Source organism: Drosophila gunungcola, unplaced genomic scaffold (assembly GCF_025200985.1).
Source record: "Drosophila gunungcola strain Sukarami unplaced genomic scaffold, Dgunungcola_SK_2 000104F, whole genome shotgun sequence".
Classification (NCBI taxonomy): domain Eukaryota; kingdom Metazoa; phylum Arthropoda; class Insecta; order Diptera; family Drosophilidae; genus Drosophila; species Drosophila gunungcola.
The window spans coordinates 189,561-201,546 of record NW_026453266.1 but is presented as its reverse complement, the minus strand read 5'-3'; positions in this window follow the sequence as shown (position 1 = coordinate 201,546).

Genomic DNA, 11,986 nt, shown 5'->3' with positions numbered 1-11,986 from the left:
GTGTCCCTTTATTTCTGAGGTTAACCAAGGCTAATCTGCTGGCTTAGAATTTTATTTCTAACTGGGATACATTTTTCAAATAGTTGTCCAATATTAAAGAATGAGAGTAATAGTTGATCTTCAGCAGATGTCAAGTTGTAAATACGGGTCCAGTCATAATTGTCTAATTCAGCCTGCAAGTTGTCATAATTAATTGTCTTATAGTCCCTATAGCTAAGTACAGATGGGGGTTGTCACAGATAAAATCATACGTCATAAATATGAGGTCATGTTAGGAAAAAGCAGAAAAACATAGTCGGTCATATAAAAGGACTTTGGACAAATCACAAACAAATATTACATCTAAAAAGGAGCTAAAAGTATTTGTAAAATAAGTAGGTGCGTGAACGCTGGCCCATTTCAGTCCAATTAATGACATTTTGATACCCAACGGATATTCCTGCAAGCGTTCTCATAAAGTCTCCGAATTGGGTTTGGCGATGGGGTCGGTATATGCATCAGACGAGAGCTTCATACTGTGGACAATCCTAACCCTCTCTTTGTTTACATAGAACATTTAAGAGACTGGTCACCATGTTATTATTTAAAACGATTTGCATTAGAATATGTGTTAAGGATAGTAAATAAATACAACCTTTTTGTTTGAGTTCTGTATTGAAACTGTTTCATTTCATTTAAAACTTCTTGACAAGAAACTTATGTGAAAATCTTATTCTAATCTTAGTTATGGTCTACGCAGAGACCTAATCTTTTAGTCTGGGCGGGGGAGTTATTTATTTTGCCCCCGCACAAGAACTCTCGGTGAAGGCACATCTGGGAGCGATAATATTAGATAGCTCAAGTGGCCTGCTGTTACAGATTACAAGTGTATTTGAAAAACTGAAACCTTGTCGGGTCCCAGATCGTAAATTATGGCTCTTGATCGAATTACACAGTTCTACATGACATGTGCAGAGCTCATTAAATCTTAGACATAATATTTATCAGTGTTCGTCTGAACATTCTGGCAAGGGCCGGCAAACTGTGGTGTATGTGTTGTAATTACATAATTGATTCAATTGCAATATAATATTAGTGGACTGTATTTATTCGATATATTTTATTTTGCATTATAAATTTAACACCTTGCACGGCTTGAAATGACTTATGTTTTAGGATTACAAAAGCTGAATCTTTAATTTATTTATTTTTAATCAAAACATTTTTTAACATAATTTATTATAACATAAATTGATTAAATATTAATTATACCGTTTGGTATGGCAATGGCTTGTAATTGCCTTCGTACATTTTTTTCTTATAAAATATACAGTTAATACAAGTATTATAATAATTGCCAAAATTAAAGAAGCATGCCCAGTTACATAAGTGGAAGTCTAATTCCTTTAATTCTAACTTGTGAGTCTTTAAATATTGTATTTCTTGTGTTAATCGATTGATTTCATCAGTATGATTTATTAAGGGCAAATCGAGCTGGTTCCAAACTATCTTCGGTACATCATTAACCTCTCCAGTATAAGACACAGAAAATGTTCCCTGATCTTCTAGCTGAATACTGTGTTGGGCAACTAATATTTTGTCATCAGTTCGAGCAGTAAAATCTGACCTTAGCGTTAATATTCCTTGCTCAGGTAAATCCACTATTTCTATTTCCGAGTTGCTGCACTGAAGTCTAGCCTTTGAATGGTTCTGAACCTTAAAAAGCCAACTGCTCTTCCTTTCTAACTCGACCCAATATGATTTACTCTCAATCACTGATTTATATTTGCAATCTGATTGCTTATTTGGTTTGAGAGGCTTAAGCTCACAACTATTATCGTTAGCACTACTCCAAGGCCAACTTCTTTCACAAACCCTTTTATTAGATTGCCATCTTGACACTTATTAATGGTTGATTCTGTCATAAGGTGATAAGCATCTATTTCAAAATTGTAAACTAAGTACTGAGAATTGACATGTACTGTATTCATACGTTCATCTAGCCTAACTGATACTGGGATAATTTTATAAAGCACCGAAGCATGTCTTCCAAACAAAGGTATTTTTGCATTGATAATTAACTTTTTATCTACAAATAACCCCCTAGCCGTGAGTAAAGTATAAACCTCTTTTAATTCTGTACCTGTTTTTTTCCTGGCAGAACTAAATTCTCTGACAAACTGTCTTTTATTTGGGAAATCTCACTTTTCAACTGACTAGGTTTCAATATATTGGTATTAAGTCGACCATGATTGATGTCAATTAACAGGCTTATGACTCCGGATTGAATCTTTTCGCATTCATCTATAATGTTACTTAATTGTTTTGTTATCATGAAGAAGTTGATGGACTCCTTGTTCACATAATAAGATTCCTGCAATACATGTTCTCAATTCTTTTATTCATTCCTTTAAAGTTTAAATTAACTTCTTCAGTCGTTCTTTTCAAAACATTAGTCGTAGATTCAACTAAGGTAGTTTGTTTCCTACTTAACTCATAAAGACTATGTTGATTGCTTAATATGTTTTTCATATTGTCCTCCATTTGTATCCTGCCGTCTTCATCCATTATCCCAAATAAAATGTGATAAAGCGATCCCATAAATCCAAACGGAGCTCGTTTATTTCTTGATTTCCCCTGAGCCATAAAAAGTTTATTATTTTCTTCTAAGTCTGAGATCTGCCTTTCTGTGTTATTGAGAACTAAAAGACACTGATCCTCAAAACTAAGAAGCCTTTCGCAAATTACTCTCATTTTTGGGATTAAAACGAGCAGTAAACGAGATGATTAAATCTCGAAATAAGCGTCCATATTATAAAATATAATTAAATTCCTAAAGGAGGTTACAATCTCTACGTCACCCATTGGATCTAGATAAATAGCCGAAGTTTTGTTTATTTTCTCAATTGCATATTTTGGCTGATCAACTTTAGCTGAAGCGTAAGAGAATTGACACAATATACATAATAACAAAGCCATTATAAAATAAAGTTTCGATATTGTCGATGTACCTTTTGTTCGTCTTTCAGGTTTTGTTTCTTCAGGGTCAGATTCAACTTTGTCCACAGACTTAATTCCTTCTAAAGGATAAATTTTAGTGATTGGTCTAGTTACAAATCCATCTTTTATTTTTATTTCTACCACTCTGACCTTTTCATCTTTGCCCTTGTGGATCCTTTCTACTTTGCCTATTGGCCATCTGGCTGGATGAGTATTCTCATCTTTTAATAACACAATTTGTCCCTCTTCTATATTAGGACTGTCTCTCTTCCACTTGTACCTCTGTTGCAGAGTATGTAAATACTCCTCTTTCCACTTAACCCAGAAATCTCTTTTAATTTTTTGGATTAGTTTCCACCTGTCTAAATTCCCAATTCTCTCATTTTCAATTGGTTCAACTATTTCTAGCGGTGGTCTACCAATCAAGAAATGTCTTGGTGTTAGGACTTCATCTTGATCAATTTCATTTTCATAGGTATACAATGGTCTTGAATTTAAGCATGCTTCTATCTGACATAAAAGTGTTGACATTTCTTCGTATGTCAGACTATTTTCCCCGATTATCCGTTTCAGATGGTATTTCATGGATTTTACTCAAGTTTCCCAAATACCTCCGAAGTGAGGTCCTGCCGGGGGGATAAAATGCCAATCAATTCTATCTTTTTCGAGCTGCGCGGCAATCATTGTATTTTCCTTGATTGCTTTAACTAAATCTTGATCTAATTTTCTTGAGGCTCCTACGAAATTAGTTCCGTTATCCGAATAAATATTAGCACATTTACCTCTTCTAGCAATAAATCTTCTGAGTGCTGCTAGAAATGCTTCCGAGGTTAAATCACTTACCATTTCTAGATGTATGGCTTTGGTGGCCATACAAACAAATACGGCAATGTATCCCTTATACGTCTTTAGTCCACGAATCTTGGAACATTTAACGAAATAGGGACCTGCGTAATCTATTCCAGTATTAAAAAATGGGTACGACATCGTAACTCTATATCTAGGCAGGTTTTCCATTATTTGTTGAGCTGTATTTTGTTTGTATCTCGCACACTTGACACATTCTTTTAAATACTTTTTTAATGAATTTTTTAACCCAAAAATTTAATACTTTCTTTGGATATAATTTCGCATTAGGTTTATTCCTCCATGCAAAGTTTCATTATGAGCAGTTTTTATCAACAAGTTAGTTAAATGGCATTTGTCCAAGATTATTGGGTGCTTAACTTTAAATTCTGCACCGGAGTTTTCTAGTCTTCCTCCCACTCGCAGAATACCATCATTATCTAAAAACGGATTTAACGACAATATCCTATTATTTGTCTTAATTTCCTTATTTGTTTTAAGGCACTTTATTTCTTGGCTGAATTGATATTCTTGTTGCTTTCTTATAACAATCTTTTCAGCTAGTTTTAACTCTTTTACAGATAGGAAGGAAGAATAGGATTCCTTTTTTATCTTGATTTAAATGAATCTATTTATGTATACTATTACTCGTATAATCTTTTCAATACTGGAAAACCTCTCCAGTAAATTATAAATAGGATTATCGGTTTTATTATTTAAAATTGAATTTATCAAAACAATTTCTCCTGTGGATTCCTGGTGAGGCCATTGCTCCTTTGGCTCAGATAACCACTTCGGACCTTTCCACCAAAGATCACAGTTAACATATTGGCTAGAACTAATTCCCCTTGATGCTAAATCTGCAGGATTTTCTTCAGACTTCACATGATTTCATTCGGTATTCTTTAGTTTACGAATGTCATCTGTTCTTCGTCTAATAAACTTGACCTCTCCAGTATAAGACACAGAAAATGTTCCCTGATCTTCTAGCTGAATACTGTGTTGGGCAACTAATATTTTGTCATCAGTTCGAGCAGTAAAATCTGACCTTAGCGTTAATATTCCTTGCTCAGGTAAATTCACTATTTCTATTTCCGAGTTGCTGCACTGAAGTCTAGCCTTTGAATGGTTCTGAACCTTAAAAAGCCAACTGCTCTTCCTTTCTAACTCGACCCAATATGATTTACTCTCAATCACTGATTTATATTTGCAATCTGATTGCTTATTTGGTTTGAGAGGCTTAAGCTCACAACTATTATCGTTAGCACTACTCCAAGGCCAACTTCTTTCACAAACCCTTTTATTAGATTGCCATCTTTGACACTTATTAATGGTTGATTCTGTCATAAGGTGATAAGCATCTATTTCAAAATTGTAAACTAAGTACTGAGAATCGACATGTACTGTATTCATACGTTCATCTAGCCTAACTGATACTGGGATAATTTTATAAAGCACCGAAGCATGTCTTCCAAACAAAGGTATTTTTGCATTGATAATTAACTTTTTATCTACAAATAACCCCCTAGCCGTGAGTAAAGTATAAACCTCTTTTAATTCTGTACCTGTTTTTTTCCTGGCAGAACTAAATTCTCTGACAAACTGTCTTTTATTTGGGAAATCTCACTTTTCAACTGACTAGGTTTCAATATATTGGTATTAAGTCGACCATGATTGATGTCAATTAACAGGCTTATGACTCCGGATTGAATCTTTTCGCATTCATCTATAATGTTACTTAATTGTTTTGTTATCATGAAGAAGTTGATGGACTCCTTGTACACATAATAAGATTCCTGCAATACATGTTCTCAATTCTTTTATTCATTCCTTTAAAGTTTAAATTAACTTCTTCAGTCGTTCTTTTCAAAACATTAGTCGTAGATTCAACTAAGGTAGTTTGTTTCCTACTTAACTCATAAAGACTATGTTGATTGCTTAATATGTTTTTCATATTGTCCTCCATTTGTATCCTGCCGTCTTCATCCATTATCCCAAATAAAATGTGATAAAGCGATCCCATAAATCCAAACGGAGCTCGTTTATTTCTTGATTTCCCCTGAGCCATAAAAAGTTTATTATTTTCTTCTAAGTCTGAGATCTGCCTTTCTGTGTTATTGAGAACTAAAAGACACTGATCCTCAAAACTAAGAAGCCTTTCGCAAATTACTCTCATTTTTGGGATTAAAACTTTACCTTTTTTAATCATCTCGAAATAAGCGTCCATATTATAAAATATAATTAAATTCCTAAAGGAGGTTACAATCTCTACGTCACCCATTGGATCTAGATAAATAGCCGAAGTTTTGTTTATTTTCTCAATTGCATATTTTGGCTGATCAACTTTAGCTGAAGCGTAAGAGAATTGACACAATATACATAATAACAAAGCCATTATAAAATAAAGTTTCGATATTGTCGATGTACCTTTTGTTCGTCTTTGTCCACAGACTTAATTCCTTCTAAAGGACAAATTTTAGTGATTGGTCTAGTTACAAATCCATCTTTTATTTTTATTTCTACCACTCTGACCTTTTCATCTTTGCCCTTGTGGATCCTTTCTACTTTGCCTATTGGCCATCTGGCTGGATGAGTATTCTCATCTTTTAATAACACAATTTGTCCCTCTTCTATATTAGGTCTCTCTTCCACTTGTGCCTCTGTTGCAGAGTATGTAAATACTCCTCTTTCCACTTAACCCAGAAATCTCTTTTAATTTTTTGGATTAGTTTCCACCTGTCTAAATTCCCAATTCTCTCATTTTCAATTGGTTCAACTATTTCTAGCGGTGGTCTACCAATCAAGAAATGTCTTAGTGTTAGGACTTCATCTTGATCAATTTCATTTTCATAGGTATACAATGGTCTTGAATTTAAGCATGCTTCTATCTGACATAAAAGTGTTGACATTTCTTCGTATGTCAGACTATTTTCCCCGATTATCCGTTTCAGATGGTATTTCATGGATTTTACTCCAGTTTCCCAAATACCTCCGAAGTGAGGTCCTGCCGGGGGGATAAAATGCCAATCAATTCTATCTTTTTCGAGCTGCGCGGCAATCATTGTATTTTCCTTGATTGCTTTAACTAAATCTTGATCTAATTTTCTTGAGGCTCCTACGAAATTAGTTCCGTTATCCGAATAAATATTAGCACATTTACCTCTTCTAGCAATAAATCTTCTGAGTGCTGCTAGAAATGCTTCCGAGGTTAAATCACTTACCATTTCTAGATGTATGGCTTTGGTGGCCATACAAACAAATACGGCAATGTATCCCTTATACGTCTTTAGTCCACGAATCTTGGAACATTTAACGAAATAGGGACCTGCGTAATCTATTCCAGTATTAAAAAATGGGTACGACATCGTAACTCTATATCTAGGCAGGTTTTCCATTATTTGTTGAGCTGTATTTTGTTTGTATCTCGCACACTTGACACATTCTTTTAAATACTTTTTTAATGAATTTTTTAACCCAAAAATTCAATACTTTCTTTGGATATAATTTCGCATTAGGTTTATTCCTCCATATAAAGTTTCATTATGAGCAGTTTTTATCAACAAGTTAGTTAAATGGCATTTGTCCAAGATTATTGGGTGCTTAACTTTAAATTCTGCACCGGAGTTTTCTAGTCTTCCTCCCACTCGCAGAATACCATCATTATCTAAAAACGGATTTAACGACAATATCCTATTATTTGTCTTAATTTCCTTATTTGTTTTTAGGCACTTTATTTCTTGGCTGAATTGATATTCTTGTTGCTTTCTTACAACAATCTTTTCAGCTAGTTTTAACTCTTTTACAGATAGGAAGGAAGAATAGGATTCCTTTTTTATCTTGATTTAAATGAATCTATTTATGTATACTATTACTCGTATAATCTTTTCAATACTGGAAAACCTCTCCAGTAAATTATAAATAGGATTATCGGTTTTATTATTTAAAATTGAATTTATCAAAACAATTTCTCCTGTGGATTCCTGGTGAGGCCATTGCTCCTTTGGCTCAGATAACCACTTCGGACCTTTCCACCAAAGATCACAGTTAACCAATTGGCTAGAACTAATTCCCCTTGATGCTAAATCTGCAGGATTTTCTTCAGACTTCACATGATTTCATTCGGTATTCTTTAGTTTACGAATGTCATCTGTTCTTCGTCTAATAAACTTGACCTTGCTATCTCCATTGTTTATCCATGCTAAAGTGATAGTGGAATCACTCCAAGCGTAGATTTCCACTGTATTATCCATGGATTCATTAATTCTTTTGATCAATCCACTAAGTAAATGAGCTGCACATAACTCTAATTTGGGAATAGTTTTTCTATTTTTAATTGGATTGACCTTACTTTTGCTGGCTATTATATTCACAGAATTTCCTACCTTAGCATATACTACGGCTGCATATGCCTTTTCGGAAGCGTCAGCAAATCCATGAAGTTGTATCCCCAAACAGTTCTTGGAACTAATCCATCTTAGGATTCGAATCTTTTCTAAAGATAACAAACTTTCTTTATAATTTTCCCAATAATCTTTGTCTTCCTTGGATAACTCCTGATCCCACTCACTTTTATTTATCCATAATTTTTGAATAAAAAGCTTTCCTAAAACAGTGACAGGAGCCAGCCATCCTAGGGGATCAGAAATTTTTGATAATGTCGATAACACTAGCCTTTTGTTACTCTTTTTGGATTCCCCGCAATTTACTTTAAATTTAAATAAATCTTTTTGGGGTTCCCATTGAAGCCCAAGAGTTTTAACGTTTTCATTTTCCGTAATAGCACTTTGTTATCTCCTGTGTTCTCAACAGTTTGAGTTACTTTAAAATTGTTGGAAATCCCTTTCCTTAAATTAAACCCTACCTTATGTAGTTCCTGTGAGATTAGTTTAATTAAATTGTTGGCATCTTCCACAGAATCAGCCCCAGTCATTAGGTCATCCATAAAGAAATCATTCCTAAATATTTCACTCAAATATTTATTTTTACATTTATCAGCAATATCTACCAGAACTCTGGTAGCTAAATATGGTGCGGATGCAGTACCATATGTGACTGTTGTCAATTTATAATTTTTTATTTTTTCATCTGGAGAGTTTCTCCATAAACTGTACTGGTATTGCTGATCCTCATCATCAATCTTTATTTGACGATACATTTTTTCAACATCCGCGGATACCACGTATTCCCATTTTCTCCATTTAACGATAATGTCAAAAATATCCTTTTGAACTCGTGGACCAACCCACATTATATCGTTCAAATTTTTGTTATTAGTAGTTTTTGCTGAAGCGTTAAAAACTACTCTTAATTTGGTCGTCAAGCTCGAATCTCTGATCACGGCTTGGTGCGGTAAGAAATACTTACCTTCATTCTGCACTTCGACCATATGTCCTAAATTCATATATTCATTAATGAAATTAGTGTAGTCTGCCCTTAGTTTCTCGTTTCTTTTTAATTTTTTCTCCAGATTCATGAAACGAGCCATCGCTTGTTTCTTTGAATCCCCTAAGGTGACATCATCTTTAAATGGAATTGACACAATGTATCGCCCATCTGAATCTATCTTTGTAGTTTTTGTGAAATTATTTTCTCATATTTCAGATTCGATATCATTTTTATCATCATCCTCCACTTCCCAATACCGATCCATATTTTTTAATTCTATGGTGGTTGCTACAATTGTCTTCTGTCCCTTTGATTTTTTACATCCAGAGATAATCCACCCGAAATCGGTTTTTTGGCCGAGGAGGCCATTTATTTTGACCACTCCACTCTGTAGAATGTCAGTATATAGATCTGCTCCAATAATTAGATCTACACGCCCCGGCTTATTTAAGTCGGGGTCGGCCAAATTATATTTTTCCCATTTCGTTTTGTCAACATTAACTTTGTGGGCTGGGAGTACTAATGCTTCAACTTTCCTGTGGAGGATACTCCACTGATCTCTGTTTGAGATCGAATTTTTTGTAATTTTAGAATCTGCACAGATTCTTCAGAAATTATGGTGCTTTGAGAACCACTGTCAATCAAAGCTCTGAAATTTTCAAACCCTCCATTCGAGGATTTTATTTGAACGCGTGCTGTAGCAAGCAACGCCTGTTCGGATGTCCTGCAAGTGTTAACCTTTTCTAATTTTTGGTTAACGTTATGTAGCATGCTGTGGTGATTTTTCTTGCAAATAGAACAAGAAATGTCGCTTTGACATTTTTTATTAAATGAGTGTTTCAGACATTTGAAACACAAATGGGCATTTTTTACTTTTTCCATTCTTTCTGATGGATTTAAAGCCTTAAATTTCTGACACTGGAATATAAAATGTCCCGAAATTTTACACATGGGACAATTATTAGTAGCTAATTCTTTTATATTGCTACTATACATTTTTTTACAGGCTTTTCATCCTGAACTGAGCTTATCGAACTTAGCCGTTGCTCTAAAAATCCAATGACGTCCGATAACGCTTGAATCTCTTTAGTTTTTTTTAACATGGCTCTCATAAGGTTGAAGAGCTTCTTTGTTAAACTTCCTAATTATTATGTGTGCAAACATAATATCCACTTCATCAGAAAGTTGTGCCTTCAATTTTATCATATGTATTGACTCGTTAATCGTGTCAATAAATATTTTTAGTTGCCTAACTGAATCAACATTTACGATTTGAAGATCCAGAAGGCGGTTTAATTGATCGGAAAATATTTTCCCTTTATTTTCGTACCGCTTGGTTAATAACTCCCAAGCGGCCTCATAACTCTCCCCAGATCCCAACAATAAGTGAGAAACCACATTTCTGGCTTCTCCCTTAAGTGAGATCTTAAGGTAACTGAACTTAAAAGTGAGTTCATTAAACATCTCATAAAACAGGTCCCAGTCTTTGGAATCTCCATAGAACGCGGGTACCTGAATTTTAGGTAACGTTGGCAGATCATCAATTTTCTGATTTCCAACGTTAACCTTTCCGGGCACAATTTGTTCGATTTTTTTTTTTCATTGTGTTGGTTATTGACGAGATGTCGAACTCTAACTCGTACAACTCCTTGTCATAACCCCTATCAGTGACATCTACTTGGTCGACTTGTTTTAGACCTACTATTTTTGTCCAGTAAAATTCTTATTTCTGGACTCTAATCTCAAAAGTTGAAACATTATCTAGCGTAATGTCTTTAAAAGTTTCTTTTAAGTATTCTCTTACCTGTACTATTGCACTATCTAATTTATTGACAACTTTAGAACTACTGGCCTCTAAGTCAACTTCGTCAGCTTTGTTTAAAACCCTATTTCTCATAATGGTTCTTCTTGAAGTAGTCATGATCGACTATTCCAATTTTAACCAAAACCGAATGATTTTAAACACATTCGGACCTTAATTCCTCATACTGTTTCAAATATTCGAATGATAGACTAGGTAGCTCTCTAAGGGTATGAATTAGTTTTGTAATTTATACTTGCCTTTTTATTAGGGCAATAGTTTCAGCGGACAACATGGTTTTGGCTTTAGTTTTGTATATGTATATATATAAAACTAAATTGCTGTCCGTTAGTTTTACTAAAACTCGAAAGCGTCTGAACGGATTTATCTTTTCTTAATATTAAAATGCTCGTAACTTATAAAAATTATTTTTAAAGTTAACTTAGCTGGTGTCTTTGTTGTCGTCACTGCCGTTGTCGCCGTTGTAGTTGTTTTAGCTGATGCTGTTGTTGCTGATGCGCTTGTTGTTGCGGCTGTTGTTGCTGATGGTCGTTGTTGCTGCTGCTGCCGTTGTCCTTGTCTCTGTTGCCGCTCCTGTTGTTGATCCTACTGGCCTTTCTTCAGTTGTCGTCTCTTTGAGGGTCTTCGTTGTTGTTTTTAAAGATTTTTTTTTAAATCTTTTTATTTATTTATTTTTGAACAGTTAATATTGAGTTTTTTTTTTCTGCTTTAATATTTGTTTTCTTTTTTTTCACTGATAGCTTAAATATATATATATATATATACCTTTTTTTTTTTTGCACTTTTTCGATGTGTGGCCTCGAATACGACTGATTTTAATTAATCACTTTTTTTTTTGTAAGGCCACGAAAAACGCCTCAAAATAAAATTGTTCGATGACAATTTATTATATTTTTTTTTTTAATTTAACTTGTCGATTTCTCGACCACAATTTCACAAAATTTTTTTTTTTTT